Below are 16066 nucleotides of genomic sequence, written 5' to 3' on the forward strand. Positions count from 1 at the left end.
TTGATATTGAGGATGTCTTAATAAAGACAATCAAAAGTCTTTGTATTTTTTCTAGAGTTCTTCATTTGTTAGGCTATTGATAAAAGGTTCAACACAATATTTATTATTGAACTACCTTTGATCTAGTTCAGTCTTATTAATCACTTAAACATATTTAATAATGATATTTTACCTAGCCTGATGACGGTGGGCATTTTTGCTTACTTGCAAGAAATTAGCTTTAGATGGCCAAAATAATTCTGGGGGAGGACCTGTCATACAGCCTAAATTACGTTCTTTTCATCATCACAATGCAAACAAGGCTGATTTCCGCGACAATTTCGCTGTTTAAACAAGTTTTGTTTAGCTAATCAAATGAAAACATTAATTCTAACTACTTTTGGGTACCTTGTTAATATTACAACATGAAATCCATGTCTTAAACTTTGCTACGTTTCGGGAAATGGCTAAGAAAACTTGTAATCTGCTTGACGCATTAAAGTTACTTACCTTACAGATCCCGAAGTCAGCTAATTTCCACTCCATTCATATGCAAATATGTTTGATTCATACTCTGGCTTCTCTGGCTGTCATGTTTGTATCTACACTGAAATAATATAATTTCAATAGTCCTCTATTATGATTATTTTTTTCTATCTCGCATAGCTCATTAGTACACCCTTGTGGTTGAATATATATGTATCTATTGTAGGTCCTAGGATACAACAATGAGTAATGTGGCACAAATAAATACCATCAAAGGATACCTTACAACTTACAATAATGAACACCTTGTGAAACAGCTGTGAATGCCAACCTGGCAATATTTAAGATTTTAATACATAAACTTTGATAGTTTTTGGTACAGTTGTGTCATTGATTTATTTTCACAGATTTTTTTGTACACTCAAATACTGAATTCTGGTGTGGAATATAGAGGAGGTGGTTGCTGTGTGGGTGGGAGGTTCTGCTTGTCACTTGTTCTCAACAGGCAGTCTCAGAAGGGGGACTTGAAGAGGGAGACTGCAAAGTCCAGGCACTGCTGCTCTCTTCGTTCTGAGTGTTTGCAGTGCTAGTGTTTTTAGTTGATCTGTGTATCTCACATATTATGTGCCCAGTATGATAGAGCAAGAAAACTTTCTCAGCAGATAATGACAACAACAGTAGCTGTAGATGATGTAATGAAAAGTTGGAGGGTGGTTGGTAATGGAGGACATCAGGTGGATCCACGTCTGGGTGTTGGGCAGAACCCCTAGCTCCTGGAGAACAGGAGCAAAGTTAAAGGGAACAGGGTAGGAGACAGAGACGTAAACAACCAAACACACAGGTTACACTTTACTGTGAGAAAATGTGATGGATTAGTGCAGTGTTATAAATGGGAGATATGTACTTTTCAACACTTTTGGAAGCTATAGCCTACCTCACCCCCTCCGACTCAGAGCACAAAGAATCAGACTGATCCGAACTAACTGGTTCTGGTGGATGGGATACCTCCTGGGGGGCTCGGACAGTCGATGGTCCTAAAGTCATTTGGAGAGGTAAATTGAAGAGGTACATTTTTATAATCAAATTAAATCAAATAAATGGTTATTTGTCACATGCGCCGAATACAACAGGTGTAGACCTTACCGTGAAATGCTTACATACAAGCCCTTAACCAACAATGCAGTTAAAGAAAGAGTTAAGAAAATATTTACTACATAAATTAAAGTAAAAAAATCCAAAAATCAAAGTAACACAATAAAATAACAATAACGAGGCTATATACAGGTGTAATGAATACTCGGACAGAGTGGTAAGATCCAATCGCAGAATAGCGATGCTTTATTAGAGTACAGACAAGGGAATAGCTTAATCGTGGTCGGGCGGGCTGTGGTCAAAACCGGGCCAGGCATAGACAGGCAGAGGTACCAAGGGAGCGGGCTTAGTCGTAGTCGAGGGCACAGGCACAGGATCAGAGATCGGTAATCACTGGGGTAGACAAGCAGAGGATTAAGCAATTCGGGGAGTCAAACAACAAGGCACTAGTCGGATACACGGGTAATCAAAAACAACAAACTCTCTCTCTCTCTCGGAACAAAACGCTTAGCAAGTCACAATGGAACAATACCTTGCACCGACTGAGCTTCTGAGCACACCTTAAATCCTACACTAATTACTGACAGGTGTGCTCAGAACTCAGGTGAACCAGATCGAGTCTGATGACTCCCCCTCTCTGTAGATCGGGGAAGTGTCAGACTCTGTCTAGAACCAGCCAACCCCCGATCCCTTACAGTATCCCCCTCCCCAGGGCCGGCTCCTGACGGCCTTCTACCTCTACCGGGTGGTCTTCCTCTGGGTCGGGGTCCTGGATGACCTGGGTGTTCAGCGTGGAAAGTGGCCTTGAGAGCTGGATCCAGTATGTCCTTAGCAGGGACCCATGACCGTTCCTCAGGTCCATATCCCTCCCAGTCCACGAGATATTCGATGCCCCCTCGTCTCCGTCTTGACTCCAGTATCTCGTGGACTGTATAGGTGGTGTCCTGTTCCTCCTCCAAAGGTGGTGTAGTAGGTTGTTGAGCGATTGGGGGGTACATCGGGCTATAGTGGACAGGTTTCAATAGGGAGACGTGGAACGTAGGGTTTATCCTGTAGTGTCGAGGGAGTAACAGACGGTAGGTGACAGGGTTAATACGTACCTGGGTTGGAGCTTCTTGCAGCTCCGTCGGAACCGCAGGTCTCGGGTAGACAGCCATACTCGTTGCCCGGGTTGATAAGTGGGAGTAGGTCTCCGTCGTCGGTCGGCGTAGGTCTTTTGCTGTTGTGAGGCTTGACTGAGATGTTGATGGGCCGTCTCCCAGACCTGCGCACTCCGACGGAACCACTCGTCCACAGCCGGTACCATCCCTGATGCGGTATCCCACGGGAACAGGGGTGGTTGATACCCTAGAACACACTGGAAGGGCGTTAGGCGTAGGGAGGTGTGAATGAGTGAGTTCTGAGCATACTCTACCCAAGGAAGGAATCGGCTCCACTCTTGCGGCTGCCGCGAACATTGTTGCCGTGAGATATTTCCCAATTTCCTGGTTGAGCCGTTCTGTCTGCCCATTGGCCTGGGGATGATATCCGGAGGTTAGGCTAACCGAGATGCCCAAGCGTTCGCAGAAGGCCTTCCATACCCGGGATACAAACTGGGGTCCCCGGTCGGAAACAATATCCTCCGGGACACCAAACTGCCGGAACACCTGGGTAAACATAGTCTCAGCCATCTGAGTGGCGTTAGGCAAACGGGTCATGGGTACTAACCGGCACATCTTGGAGAAACGATCGATGACCACGAGAATTACAGTATGGCCCTCTGATTCTGGTAGGTCGGTAACAAAGTCCATTGCAATGTGCGACCAGGGTCGTTGAGGAGTTGGCAATGGCATCAGCTTACCCTCCGGTAGTGCACGAGGTACCTTGGACTGAGCACATACTGGACAGGATAAGACATAGTCTCTGACGTCATCTGTGAGGGAATCCCACCAGTATTTGCGGCTGATGAGTCGTGTAGTTCGAGTGATTCCGGGATGACCAGATCCCAGCGACGTGTGGCACCATTCCATCAGTTGAGGTCGAAGTGGAGCTGGCACAAACACCTTAGACACCGGGGTTTCTGGAGGGGCTGGTTCCGCTTGTAAGCTCTCCTGAATAGTGTCATCAATAGCCCACCTCACAGGACCAGCACGGCAACTCATGGGGAGAATAGGTTCTGGCTCCACGGGTCTTTCCGCGCGCTCGAAAGCGCGTCCGCCTTACCATTCTTGGACCCAGGGATATAAGAAACAGTGAATCGGAAACGGTTGAAGAATAAAGACCACCTTGCCTGTCGGGAGTTCAGTCGTTTGGCACTGTGAAGATACTCCAGGTTGCGGTGGTCCGTGAGCACTTGGAACGGATGCTCTGCTCCCTCCAACCAATGTCTCCACTCCTCCAGTGCTAACTTCACCGCCAGTAATTCCCGATTACCCACGTCATAGTTCTGCTCGGCAGAATTCAGCTTCCTTGAAAAGAAAGCACAGGGTCGTGATTTAGGCGGCTCACCTTGGCGTTGGGATAACACGGCTCCAACTCCAACCTCCGAAGCGTCCACTTCCACGATAAACGGTAAGGTAGGGTCCGGCTGACATAGAATAGAGAGATAAAGCGTTGTTTCAACGTCTCAAACGCACGCACTGCCCCCTCCGTCCAGTTCAGACCGCGACCCTTGTAGCTGGTCATCGCCGACAGGGGCGCTGCGGTTGTGCTGAAATTACGCACAAACCGTCTATAGTAATTGGCAAACCCTAAGAATCTCTGGAGCTCTTTCACCGTCTGGGGTTGAGGCCAGTCTTGTACCGCTTGCACCTTGGATTCATCCAGTTTAACCCCGTCGGGAGTGAGTATGGCCCCAAGGAAGGAAATCGTAGTGATATGGAATTCACTCTTTTCTGCCTTCACGAACAGAGAATGTTGTAGGAGCCGATCCAGAACCTGTCGTACATGGGACACATGTTCACTCAGAGAGTTAGAATAGATTAGGATGTCATCAATGTACACGATAACAAAGCGATCAATCATGTCCCTGAAAATGTCATTCATGAACGCCTGGAATACTGAGGGCGTGTTGGTAAATCCATAGGGCATGACACAATATTCGTAGTGTCCTCGATGTGTGATGAAGGCGGTCTTCCATTCATCCCCTTCTCTAATACGCACCAGATTGTACGCACTCCTGCGGTCCAGTTTACTGTACATGGAGGCCTGTCCCACCTGTTCGAGGGCTGCTGGAATCAAAGGAAGGGGGTAACGATTTTTGATGGTAATATCGATCAACCCTCGATAGTCTATACAAGGACGCAGTCCGCCATCCTTTTACTTCACGAAGAAAAAACTGGATGCGGCGGGAGACGTAGATGGGCGAATGGCCCCTTGCTGTAGCGCCTCATCAATATACTGGCTCATTGATTCTCGTTCCGGCTGTGACAACGGGTAGATTCTTCCACGAGGAGGTGTAGCCCCGGATAGCAGATCAATCGCGCAGTCCCAGGCCCGATGAGGTGGTAACACGGTAGCCCTCTCCTTGGAGAACACCTGCGCGTAATCCTGGTATTCTGTAGGGACAACAGTAGACACCGCACCCTGCGCATCCTCCACAGTAGACATTTTGCACGGTAAATTGAGGCACTCTGCCCTACATACCTCACTCCAAGCCGTGATATCGGCAGATTTCCAGGAGATGACCGGATCATGGGTGACGAGCCAGGGGTGGCCGAGAACTAGCGGCTCCCGTGAAGCGGAGATGACGAAAAAAATGATGTTCTCATGGTGTATGGAGCCCACTTGTAACTTGATAACCTCTGTACGGTGCGTAATGAACCCAGTGCCCATGGGCTCACCGTCTAGCGCGTTGACTCGCAGGGGAGGTTGAATTGGGATAAGTTGAACTCCCAACTCCTCAGCAAGACCCATATCCAGAAAGCTGGCAGACGCCCCGGAATCAATAAGTCCTTCCAACCGGCGCACTTTCTCTCCGACAGATAAGGTAACTGGCACATACATTTCTTTAGATGTAATGTTCAAAACTTGAGTCTCACTCACCGGTTTGGCAGTTCCGAGGCGATATCCTGGGGTACGGTTTGGTCGTACCGGACATAGACGAACGAAATGACCCGACTGACCACAATACAGGCATAGTCCGTCTTGCCGACGTTGTTGTCTCACCGAACCTTGTAGAGGTGACCGTCCCAGTTGCATAGGTTCCTCCTCAGATTCCTTAGGACCAGTGATCGAGGGTTCCCGGACTGTGGATACCTTGTGTTGCACTATCAGATTATCAATAGAGATGGCTATTTTGATAAACTCATGTAGCGCAGTGATATCTCCTCGACAAGCCAACTCAGTCTGTACGTCTTTGCGCAGCCCTCTTCGGAAAACGGTGAGCAAAGCAGTCTCGCTCCATCCGCTACCGGCTGCTATAGTACGGAACTCTAAAGCGTAGTCGGCTACTGTGCGACGGCCCTGCTGAAGTTCGCATAGTTGATCTCCCACACTACGCCCAGATACTGGGTGGTCGAACACCTCTTGGAACAGTCTCTTGAACTGAACTTCCGCATTCAACTCGGGGACCTCAGCTGCCCAAAGCGCAGTAGCCCAATCCAGTGCTCTTCCCGTTAGCAGAGAAATCATGAAATCCACCCTGCTACGGTCATCGGAAAACATAGTACGATTATACGACATATACAGGGACGTCTGGAGTAGAAACCCCTGACATTTGCCAGGTTCCCCGTCGTACCTTGTCGGTAGAGAAATCGGAGGTGCATGACGAGGACTGACCGTGCTCGGGATGGTGCCTTCAGCCGCACCAGCGTTGAGTAGCTGCAGGAGTTCATCCATCCGTTTCTCCTGTATCTCCCATCGCCTCTGTAATTCCGCTGGATCCATGGTAAAGGCGAGGTATTCTGTAATGAATACTCGGACAGAGTGGTAAGATCCAATCGCAGAATAGCGATGCTTTATTAGAGTACAGACAAGGGAATAGCTTAATCGTGGTCGGGCGGGCTGTGGTCAAAACCGGGCCAGGCATAGACAGGCAGAGGTACCAAGGGAGCGGGCTTAGTCGTAGTCGAGGGCACAGGCACAGGATCAGAGATCGGTAATCACTGGGGTAGACAAGCAGAGGATTAAGCAATTCGGGGAGTCAAACAACAAGGCACAGGTCGGATACACAGGTAATCAAAAACAACAAACTCTCTCTCTCTCTCGGAACAAAACGCTTAGCAAGTCACAATGGAACAATACCTCGCACGACCGACTGAGCTTCTGAGCACACCTTAAATCCTACACTAATTACTGACAGGTGTGCTCAGAACTCAGGTGAACCAGATCGAGTCTGATGACTCCCCCTCTCTGTAGATCGGGGAAGTGTCAGACTCTGTCTAGAACCAGCCAACCCCCGATCCCTTACAACAGGGGGTACCGGTACCGAGTCAATGTGTGGGGGTACAGGTTAGTCGAGGTAATTTGTACATGTGGGTAGGTTTAAAGTGACTATGCATAGATAATAAACAGCAAATAGCAGCAGTGTAAAAACAAAGGGGGGGGGTGTCAATGTAAATATTCCGGGTGGCCATTTGATTAATTGTTCAGCAGTCTTATGGCTTGGGGGTAGAAGCTGTTAAGGAGCATTTTGGTTCTACACTTGGCACTCCGGTACCGCTTGCCGTGCAGTAGCAGAGAGAACAGTCTATGACTTGGGTGATTGGAGTCTTTGACAATTTTTTGGGCCTTCCTCTGACACAGCCTAGTATATAGCTCAGCATAACTACCATTTCTTGTTTTCTCAAATGTGAACCAAAGCTTGACATACATTGTCTATTGGGCTTCACTGAAGTGTAGGGCGTCAGTGCTTTCAGTGGTCGACCGTCCAACTGCTCCAACTGTAGAAGATTGTTGGCTTCCACGGAGGTAACCCTAGGAAGACAAAGAGAAAAATATCAGTGTTAGGGAAACTAAAACTAGCTTCGGGTTATTTTGTGTGTAAATGCAAATAGTTATTATCTGACATTTTTTATATTCACTTTAACAGATGGTGACCCCAGCTAGGAGCGAAAGAGCAGCGAGGTTTCCAAGGTCTCGCCTTCCTTTCATCCTTCTTCCAAACCAAGTAATTCACCCGGATGTCGCAGCACTTGGTCCCCTTCCTGATTCTGCTCCGGTAGCTCTCCTTCTGTTAGTCCTGCGCCTTGTCCATGTTCAGTCTCACCTTGATTGATATCAGGAATAAATGCAATTATATTTCATATTACAACAGAAAATAAATTAACAGCGGACAATCATTTTTACCTGGTCAAAAACCTCCACATTCTTCTCAGTCGACAACTTCCACCACATCAGGTGGGGTTTCAGTGATCTGAAAGTACGTTATACAAAAATAGCGATAGACAAACAACAACACTAAGTCAATCACACATTTGAAAGACTACAGTATATGCAATAATTGTATATACAATTGCATTGTTTACCTCAGTCAACAGCTGCGGCTCCCGTCCGTACTCGGTGGAGGCCTGGATGCTGCTGTTGTGTGCAAAGAGAATTACCTTCAGGTTGTTCTCCCACCCTTCCTGGTACCAATCAAGAGACATGGCAGTCTTGAGGGTCTGGTTGGTCAATTCACCAATCCTGGAGGAGGGGGTAGGAAAGCGATATCTATGCAAGATATTGAAATATGTCTGATGGAAAAACCAAAACAAATTGTAAAAAATAAAACAAACCATTGCTGACAGAATATAACCTATAACATCCGTACCTTGTTCCAGCGTTCATGACCTCGCTCACTCAAGATGACCTCAGAAGAACCGTGGGTGTTGAAGATGTCCACCATTGCCTTGGAGGTGGCCTCACCAGTCTCGTCCTTGATGGGTATCATACAAAACGGTTCCAAGCACCCTTTTTAATGGGTTACAGAAGGGAATTTAGAGTTAAGCACGTACTCTTCCTTTACTGACCTTAATGGGTATTACCTCCACCCACTTGGTAAGTGATCGGTCACCGTCAGACACCAGCTGTTGTCATTCCTGTATTTCGTGAAGGGTCCGATGAGGTCCACCCCTAACATTTAAAGTGTTAGAGAGAAGATTACTTTATTCTTACCCGTATCTGTGTCATACAGTTGTCAGATGAACCGATGTGGATGTGGTGGAGGAGTCAGGCGCAGGACACAGAGGCTTCGTCCAACAGACTTTACTAGTCAAAAGTGCAAAATACAATACACGGCCTCGAAACAAACAGAGGCGAGTGAATACGTAAACCATGCGTAAACACTAAACAAACAAACAGAGCGTCAACACGCAGCTCCGAAATACAGGCAGACAACAACACACAATCTAACCAATACAAAACAGGGAACTTATAGGACACGTAATCAGAACACAAACAGACACAGGTGTACAAGACAGACCAAAGCAATCACACCACGAAACATTCAACGGTGGCAGCTAGTACTCCGGGGACGGCGAACGCCGAAGCCTGCCCGAACCAGGAGGAGGAGCAGTCTCGGCCGAAACCGTGACAACAGTATGCAGATTTTCATATTTGTAAGGATACTGACAAATACATTTGCATATATTTACCCGGCAAAAATGTAATAATAATTGGCCGCTAATGTGGCTATCATACAGAACTACAAATGGCTCTCAAGCTTCATGTCACTCACTAGGACCATGACGATGTGGACGAGACTGCTGAATCGAAGCAAAGGTAAGAATCTCTGAATTAACTATCTAATGAATAAATTGGCTACATTTGTTTAAATTGACAATTCTGTGAACTGTCTTGGGCAAGTTTTAAATTGACACAATACCTGTTATTTAGCTAGCTAGTGTCATGGTTTCGGCCGAGGCGGCTCCTCCTCCTTGTTCGGGCAGGTTCCGCCGCTCGTCGTCTCCGGAGTACTAGCTGCCACCGCTCTGTGTTTCCTGTTTGATTGGTTTTGTCTGTTTAGTTACACCTGTTTTGTGTTTAGTCTAATTGAGCACCCTATTTAGTTTCCTTATTGTTAGTGTAGTGTTGTGTGTAATTGTTTCCTGTCGTGTGGTTTTGTTGTTGGCTTTCGGTTCGCTAATGTTGTTTAGCTTTCCGCCTTCTACAGGAGAGATTGTTCGCACCTGTGTGTGCGCTCGGTATTTTACGCCTGTGTGCGTCATTTTGGCCTTTGGCCTGTTGGATTACCTTGTTTTTTGAGTAAAGTCTTGTTGGACTTATTCCTGTGCTTCCTGCGCCTGATTCCGCACCACACCATACTACAACCCCGTGACAGAATTACACACCACTTCGATGGAATCAGCAGGAGCACCCGTGGACTTCATGGAGGAGCGTCTTCTAGGCCAGGAGCACCGTATCAACCAGATCGGGCACGCCTTGGAAGGAGTCCTCGACACCCTCCATCGTTGGGAGACCAGCGGGGTTCCCACAGACCTATCCCTTGCACCATCACCACCAGCCAGCCAACCCGTCCATCTACCGGAACCCAGTGGGATTCGGCTCTCGCTCCCGAGGGCGTACGATGGCACTGCTGCCGGGTGTCAGGGTTTCCTCTTGCAAGTAGAACTCTACCTTGCCACTATACACCCGGCGCCCTCGGGATACGAGAGCGTTTCCGCCCTCATCTCCTGTCTCACCGGCAAGGCGTTGGAGTGGGCCAACGCCGAATGGAGGGGAATAGACGCCGCCACTGTCACCTATGCGGAGTTCTCCCGTCGCTTCCGTGCAGTCTTCGACCATCCACCAGAAGGGAGAGCGGCGGGGGAGCGTCTATTCCACCTCCGACAGGAGATGAGGAGCGCTCAAGAGTTTGCACTGGAGTTCCGGACTCTAGCGGCTGACGCGGGGTGGAATGAGAGGGCCCTCATAGACCACTTTAGATGCAGCCTTCGGGAGGACGTCCGCAGGGAGTTAGCTTGCAGGGATACTATACTAACATTTGACCAACTGGTGGACATGGCTATTAGACTGGACAACCTGCTTGCGGCCCGCGGACGTCCCAGATGGGGGCCTCCCATTCCACCCTCCAGCGCCTCCGAGCAGAGTCCGATGGAGCTTGGAGGTGCTGGCGCTAGAGGGAGAAGAGGAAGGAACCCGAGGGGGGCAGTCTCCTGCACCCAGTGTGGCCGCGGAGGGCACACCGCGGCTAGGTGCTGGGGAGGGTCCCCTGGTGGGGGAGACGGCAGGTCTTACATTGGAGAGTCCTCCCAGGTGAGTAGGCGCCCTACTTACCCAGAGCTTTCTGTCGTTCACATTACTTTACCTGTTTGTTTTCCACAGGTTGCACCTCGTTCCCAGCATAAGGCGCTAGTCGATTCAGGCGCAGCTGGGAATTTTGTAGATCGTTCTTTTTGTGTTAAGTTAGGGATTCCCCTCCTTCCAGTCGAAAAGCCCTTCCCTGTACATGCCTTAGATAGTCGTCCGTTAGGATCTGGGTTAATTGGGGAGGTCACAGCGCCACTTAGGATGATTACGCAGGGGGGTCATGAGGAGACGATTCAACTCTATCTGATCGACTCTCCTGCGTATCCGGTGGTACTGGGGCTTCCCTGGTTGATTACCCATGATCCTACGATTTCGTGGCGAGAGAAGGCTCTTAAAGGGTGGTCTGCTCAGTGTGAGGGGTTATGTCTGGGTGTTTCCGTAGGGGCGACCTCGGTGGAGAGTCCGAACTAAATGCCAGCACTGCACATTCCTCCTGAGTATGAGGATTTGGCGCTCGTGTTTAGTAAGACCAGAGCAGCACGGTTGCCGCCTCATAGACAGGGGGATTGTGCGATAGACCTCCAGACAGGAGCCGCGCTTCCGCGGAGCCATGTGTATCCTTTGTCACAGGAGGAGAAACGGGCAATGGAGACGTACATTGCCGAATCCCTGAGTCAGGGATACATACGGCCTTCCACTTCTCCCGCGTCCTCGAGCTTCTTTTTTGTGAAGAAAAAGGATGGAGGTTTGCGTCCGTGTATTGATTACCGTGGTCTCAATCAGGTGACTGTGAAATATAGTTATCCACTCCCGCTGATTGGGACCATGACGGAGTCATTGCACGGGGCACGGTTCTTCACAAAATTGGACCTCAGGAGCGCATATAACTTGGTGCGCATTAGGGAGGGCGATGAGTGGAAGACAGCATTTAGTACTACCTCCGGCCATTACGAGTATCTCGTCATGCCATATGGGTTAATGAATGCTCCATCAGTCTTCCAATCGTTTGTTGACGAGATTTTCCGGGACATGCAGGCGCAGGGAGTAGTGGTGTACATAGATGACATTCTTGTGTACAGTTCTACTCGGGCCGAGCACGTCGCCCTGGTGCGCAAGGTATTGAGGAGACTGTTGGAGCATGACCTGTATGTCAAGGCTGAGAAATGTCTGTTCTTCTAGGAGTCTATCTCCTTTTTGGGTTACCATTTGTCTGCGTCAGGGGTAAGAGTGGAGGCGGATCGAGTGGCCGCCGTGCGTAATTGGCAAACCCCAACTACGGTTAAAGAGGTGCAGCGGTTCTTGGGTTTTGCGAATTACTACCGGAGGTTTATCCGGGGTTTTGGACAGGTGGCAGCTCCCATAACGTCTCTGTTGAAGGGGGGTCCGGTGCGTTTGCAGTGGTCAGCCGAGGCGGACAGGGCCTTTGGGAGACTGAAGGACCTGTTTACCTCGGCTCCGGTGTTGGCGCATCCGGATCCCACTTTACCCTTCCAAATTGAGGTGGACGCGTCTGAGGCCGGGATCGGGGCAGTTCTTTCTCAACGATCCGGTACACCACCTAAGCTCCGCCCCTGTGCCTTTTACTCTAAGAAGCTCAGTGCGGCGGAGCGAAATTATGACGTAGGGGACAGGGAGCTGTTAGCCGTAGTACAGGCCCTAAAGGTGTGGAGGCATTGGCTAGAGGGGGCTCAGCACCCTTTCCTCATTTTGACTGACCATCGTAACCTGGAATACATTCGGGCAGCTAGGAGACTGAATCCTCGCCAGGCTCGATGGACTATGTTTCTCGCCCGGTTTGTTTTCAAGATCACTTACATCCCTGGGTCCCAGAACGGGAAGGCAGATGCTCTGTCCCGTCAGTATGACGCGGAGGGGAGGTGCGTGGAGCCCATTCCCATACTACCGGAGTCTTGTCTGGTGGCACCGGTGGTGTGGGAGGTCGATGCGGAGATTGAGCGGGCGTTACGCACCGATCCTAGTCCTCCACAGTGTCCGGTGGGTCGGGCGTACGTCCCGCTCGAGGTCCGGGATCGGTTGATTTATTGGGCTCACACGTCCCTCTCCTCTGGACATCCGGGTATTGGCAGGACGGTGCAATGTCTTAGTAAAAAGTACTGGTGGCCAACGTTAGCCAGGGATGTGAGGGTTTATGTCTCTTCCTGCTCAGTGTGTGCCCAGTGTAAGGCGCCCAGACACTTGCCCAGGGGTAAATTACAGCCCCTGCCCGTTCCACAACGACCCTGGTCTCACCTCTCGGTGGATTTTATTACCGATCTTCCCTCCTCACAAGGGAATACCACCATCCTGGTCGTTGTGGATCGGTTCTCGAAGGCCTGTCGTCTCCTTCCCCTGCCGGGTCTTCCTACTGCCCTACAGACCGCTGAGGCTCTATTTACTCACGTCTTCCGGCATTACGGGGTGCCCGAGGATATAGTGTCCGATCGAGGCCCCCAGTTTACCTCCAGAGTATGGAGAGCATTTATGGAACGTTTGGGGGTCTCGGTGAGCCTTACCTCGGGTTACCACCCGGAGAGTAATGGGCAGGTGGAAAGAGTCAACCAGGATGTGGGGAGGTTTCTGAGGTCATATTGTCAGGGCCGGCCGGAGGAGTGGTCGAGGTATGTGCCTTGGGCCGAGATGGCACAGAACTCTCTCCGCCACTCCTCCACGGGACTAACTCCTTTCCAGTGTGTTTTAGGGTACCAGCCGGTTCTGGCACCGTGGCATGAGAGCCAGATCGAGGCCCCCGCTGTGGATGAGTGGGTTCGGCGCTCGGAGGAGACGTGGAACGCTGCACACGTCCATCTGCAGCGTGCCATACGTCGACAGAAGACGAGCGCCGACCTACACCGCAGTGAGGGGCCAGTGTACGCACCTGGAGATCGGGTCTGGCTCTCAACCAGAAACCTGCCCCTCCGCCTGCCCTGCCGGAAGCTGGGTCGGCGGTTTGTGGGGCCTTTTAAAGTCCTGAGGAGGATGAACGAGGTGTGTTACAGGTTAGAACTACCTATTGATTACAAGAATATTAACCCCTCGTTCCATGTGTCTCTCCTCAGGCCGGTGGTAGCTGGTCCACACACTGTCCGGACCATCCTAGATTCGAGACGCCGGATGGGGGGTCTTCAATATCTCGTGGAGTGGGAGGGGTACGGTCCGGAGGAGCGGTGCTGGGTGCCGAGGAGGGACATTCTGGATCCGTCCCTGATGACCGAATTCCATCGTGGTCATCCGACGCGCCCTGCTCCGCGTCCTCCTGGTCGTCCCCGAGGCCGGAGTTGGCGCACGGCTGGAGCCGCGCGTCAAGGGGGGGGTACTGTCATGGTTTCGGCCGAGGCGGCTCCTCCTCCTTGTTCGGGCAGGTTCCGCCGCTCGTCGTCTCCGGAGTACTAGCTGCCACCGCTCTGTGTTTCCTGTTTGATTGGTTTGGTCTGTTTAGTTACACCTGTTTTGTGTTTAGTCTAATTGAGCACCCTATTTAGTTTCCTTATTGTTAGTGTAGTGTTGTGTGTAATTGTTTCCTGTCGTGTGGTTTTGTTGTTGGCTATCGGTTCGCTAATGTTGTTTAGCTTTCCGCCTTCTACAGGAGAGATTGTTCGCACCTGTGTGTGCGCTCGGTATTTTACGCCTGTGTGCGTCATTTTGGCCTTTGGCCTGTTGGATTACCTTGTTTTTTGAGTAAAGTCTTGTTGGACTTATTCCTGTGCTTCCTGCGCCTGATTCCGCACCACACCATACTACAACCCCGTGACAGCTAGCTCATGGTTGCCATCTAGTTAGCTACATTAGTCTGGCTAGGCTATTTGTCTAGCCATTTAAATGCATGAGAAATTTGTCATAAGAACGAGTTTTGCTTTCTTTGGATTTTATAAACCAACAGTCTAGCTTGCTACTTAACTAGCTAGCTAACTTCGATGGTGAAGCTAAGCTACCCTAGCTAGTTGTATTATTTTGGTCTGGCTTTTTGAGAGGTTTCAAAGATAGACTGATTACCTTTTCTGCGGGAAGACATTGATGTGTTCGCTGTTACCCTCTGGACAGCAGATCATTAGTATAGCTAGTAGGCAAGGTTATGTAACCTTATTTAGTCGTACCTGCTATGGTGGGTTTTAAATTAATTGGTATTCACACACTTGTTTTTGAGGTAGAATAACTGTAATGTTATTGATGCCAAATTGCTAACCTTATTTGCACCTTTTCTATTCCAGACCCAATGGGTGTCCCTGAGTCTTTTCACCCCTCAACTAGGTAAGCTGTTTCAACCTGGAACACTATTCTCCTGCTTTGGTCTGTTTCAGTCATTGCAGGAGGTCCTGAAGATTCTGCTAGTGGCTTGCGGCTTTGAAGAATAATGCGCGGACCAAAGATTATTAGAGGGATTTTCAGGCTGAACTGATGGGGAATCCATTTCGATGACAGCTGACAAGTGATGCGATACCATCGATTTTTTTTCTCCTTCACAACAAAACAGAAGATTCTCAATTAGAGGTAACCTAACGTTAGCTGGCTTGCTAGCCTAGCTGGACTAGCTGGGTAAATTAGACCGCTTGCTAACCTTACAGTTCTGTATTGAACTCTGAAAGCCATTAGCATCAAATAGCCCCCGTGACATGCAACTTTTCAGGGAAGTTAGGAACCAATATACACAAGCAGTCAGGAAAGCAAAGGCTAACTTTTTCAAACAGAAATTTGCATCCTGTAGCACTAACTCCAAAAAGTTTTGGGACACTGTAAAGTCCATGGAGAATAAGAGCACTTCCTCCCAGCTGCCCACTGCACTGAGGCTAGGAAACACCATCACCACCGATAAATCTACAATAATCGAGAATTTCAACAAGCATTTTGCTACGGCTGGCCATGCTTTCCACCTGGCTACCACTACCCCGGCCACCAACTCTGCACCCTCCGCTGCAACTTGCCCATGCCCCCCGCTTCTCCTTCACACAAATTCAGACAGCTGATGTTCTGAAAGAGCTGCAAAATCTGGACCCCTACAAATCAGCTGGGCTAGACAATCTGGACCCTTTCTTTCTAAAACTAGCCGCCGAAATTGTCGCAACCCCTATTACTAGCCTGTTCAACCTCTCTTTCGAAACGTCTGAGATCCCCAGAGATTGAAAGCTGCCGCGGTCATCCCCCCTCTTCAAAGGGGGGTGACACTCTAGATCCAAACTGTTACAGACCTATATCCATCCTGCCCTGCCTTTCGAAAGTATTTGAAAGCCAAGTTAACAAACAGATCACCGACCATTTTGAATCCCACCGTACCTTCTCCGCTATGCAATCCGGTTTCCGAGCTGGTCATGGGTGCACTTCAGCCACGCTCAAGGTCCTAAACGATATT

The 16066-nt window shown here is 49.5% G+C and overlaps 1 long non-coding RNA gene across 5 annotated transcripts; it reads right to left on the reverse strand.

Annotated features, from left to right (window-relative positions):
* Positions 1-785: 785 nt before the first annotated feature.
* Positions 786-10065, reverse strand: LOC121565091. Of its 5 annotated transcripts, none has more exons than XR_006000400.2 (8): positions 9807-10065; positions 8512-8589; positions 8288-8427; positions 7825-8160; positions 7545-7744; positions 7349-7452; positions 1400-1499; positions 786-1238 (listed from the first exon to the last, which is right to left on the reverse strand). It is a non-coding gene; the product is annotated as an uncharacterized LOC121565091 (long non-coding RNA). The 5 variants fall into 5 exon arrangements; XR_006000399.2 differs by having other exon boundaries at positions 8288-8392; positions 8487-8589; XR_006000402.2 differs by having other exon boundaries at positions 7825-7891; positions 8004-8160; positions 8288-8589.
* Positions 10066-16066: the final 6001 nt, after the last annotated feature.

The sequence above is a fragment of the Coregonus clupeaformis genome, chromosome 29 (assembly GCF_020615455.1).
Source record: "Coregonus clupeaformis isolate EN_2021a chromosome 29, ASM2061545v1, whole genome shotgun sequence".
NCBI classification, from domain to species: domain Eukaryota; kingdom Metazoa; phylum Chordata; class Actinopteri; order Salmoniformes; family Salmonidae; genus Coregonus; species Coregonus clupeaformis.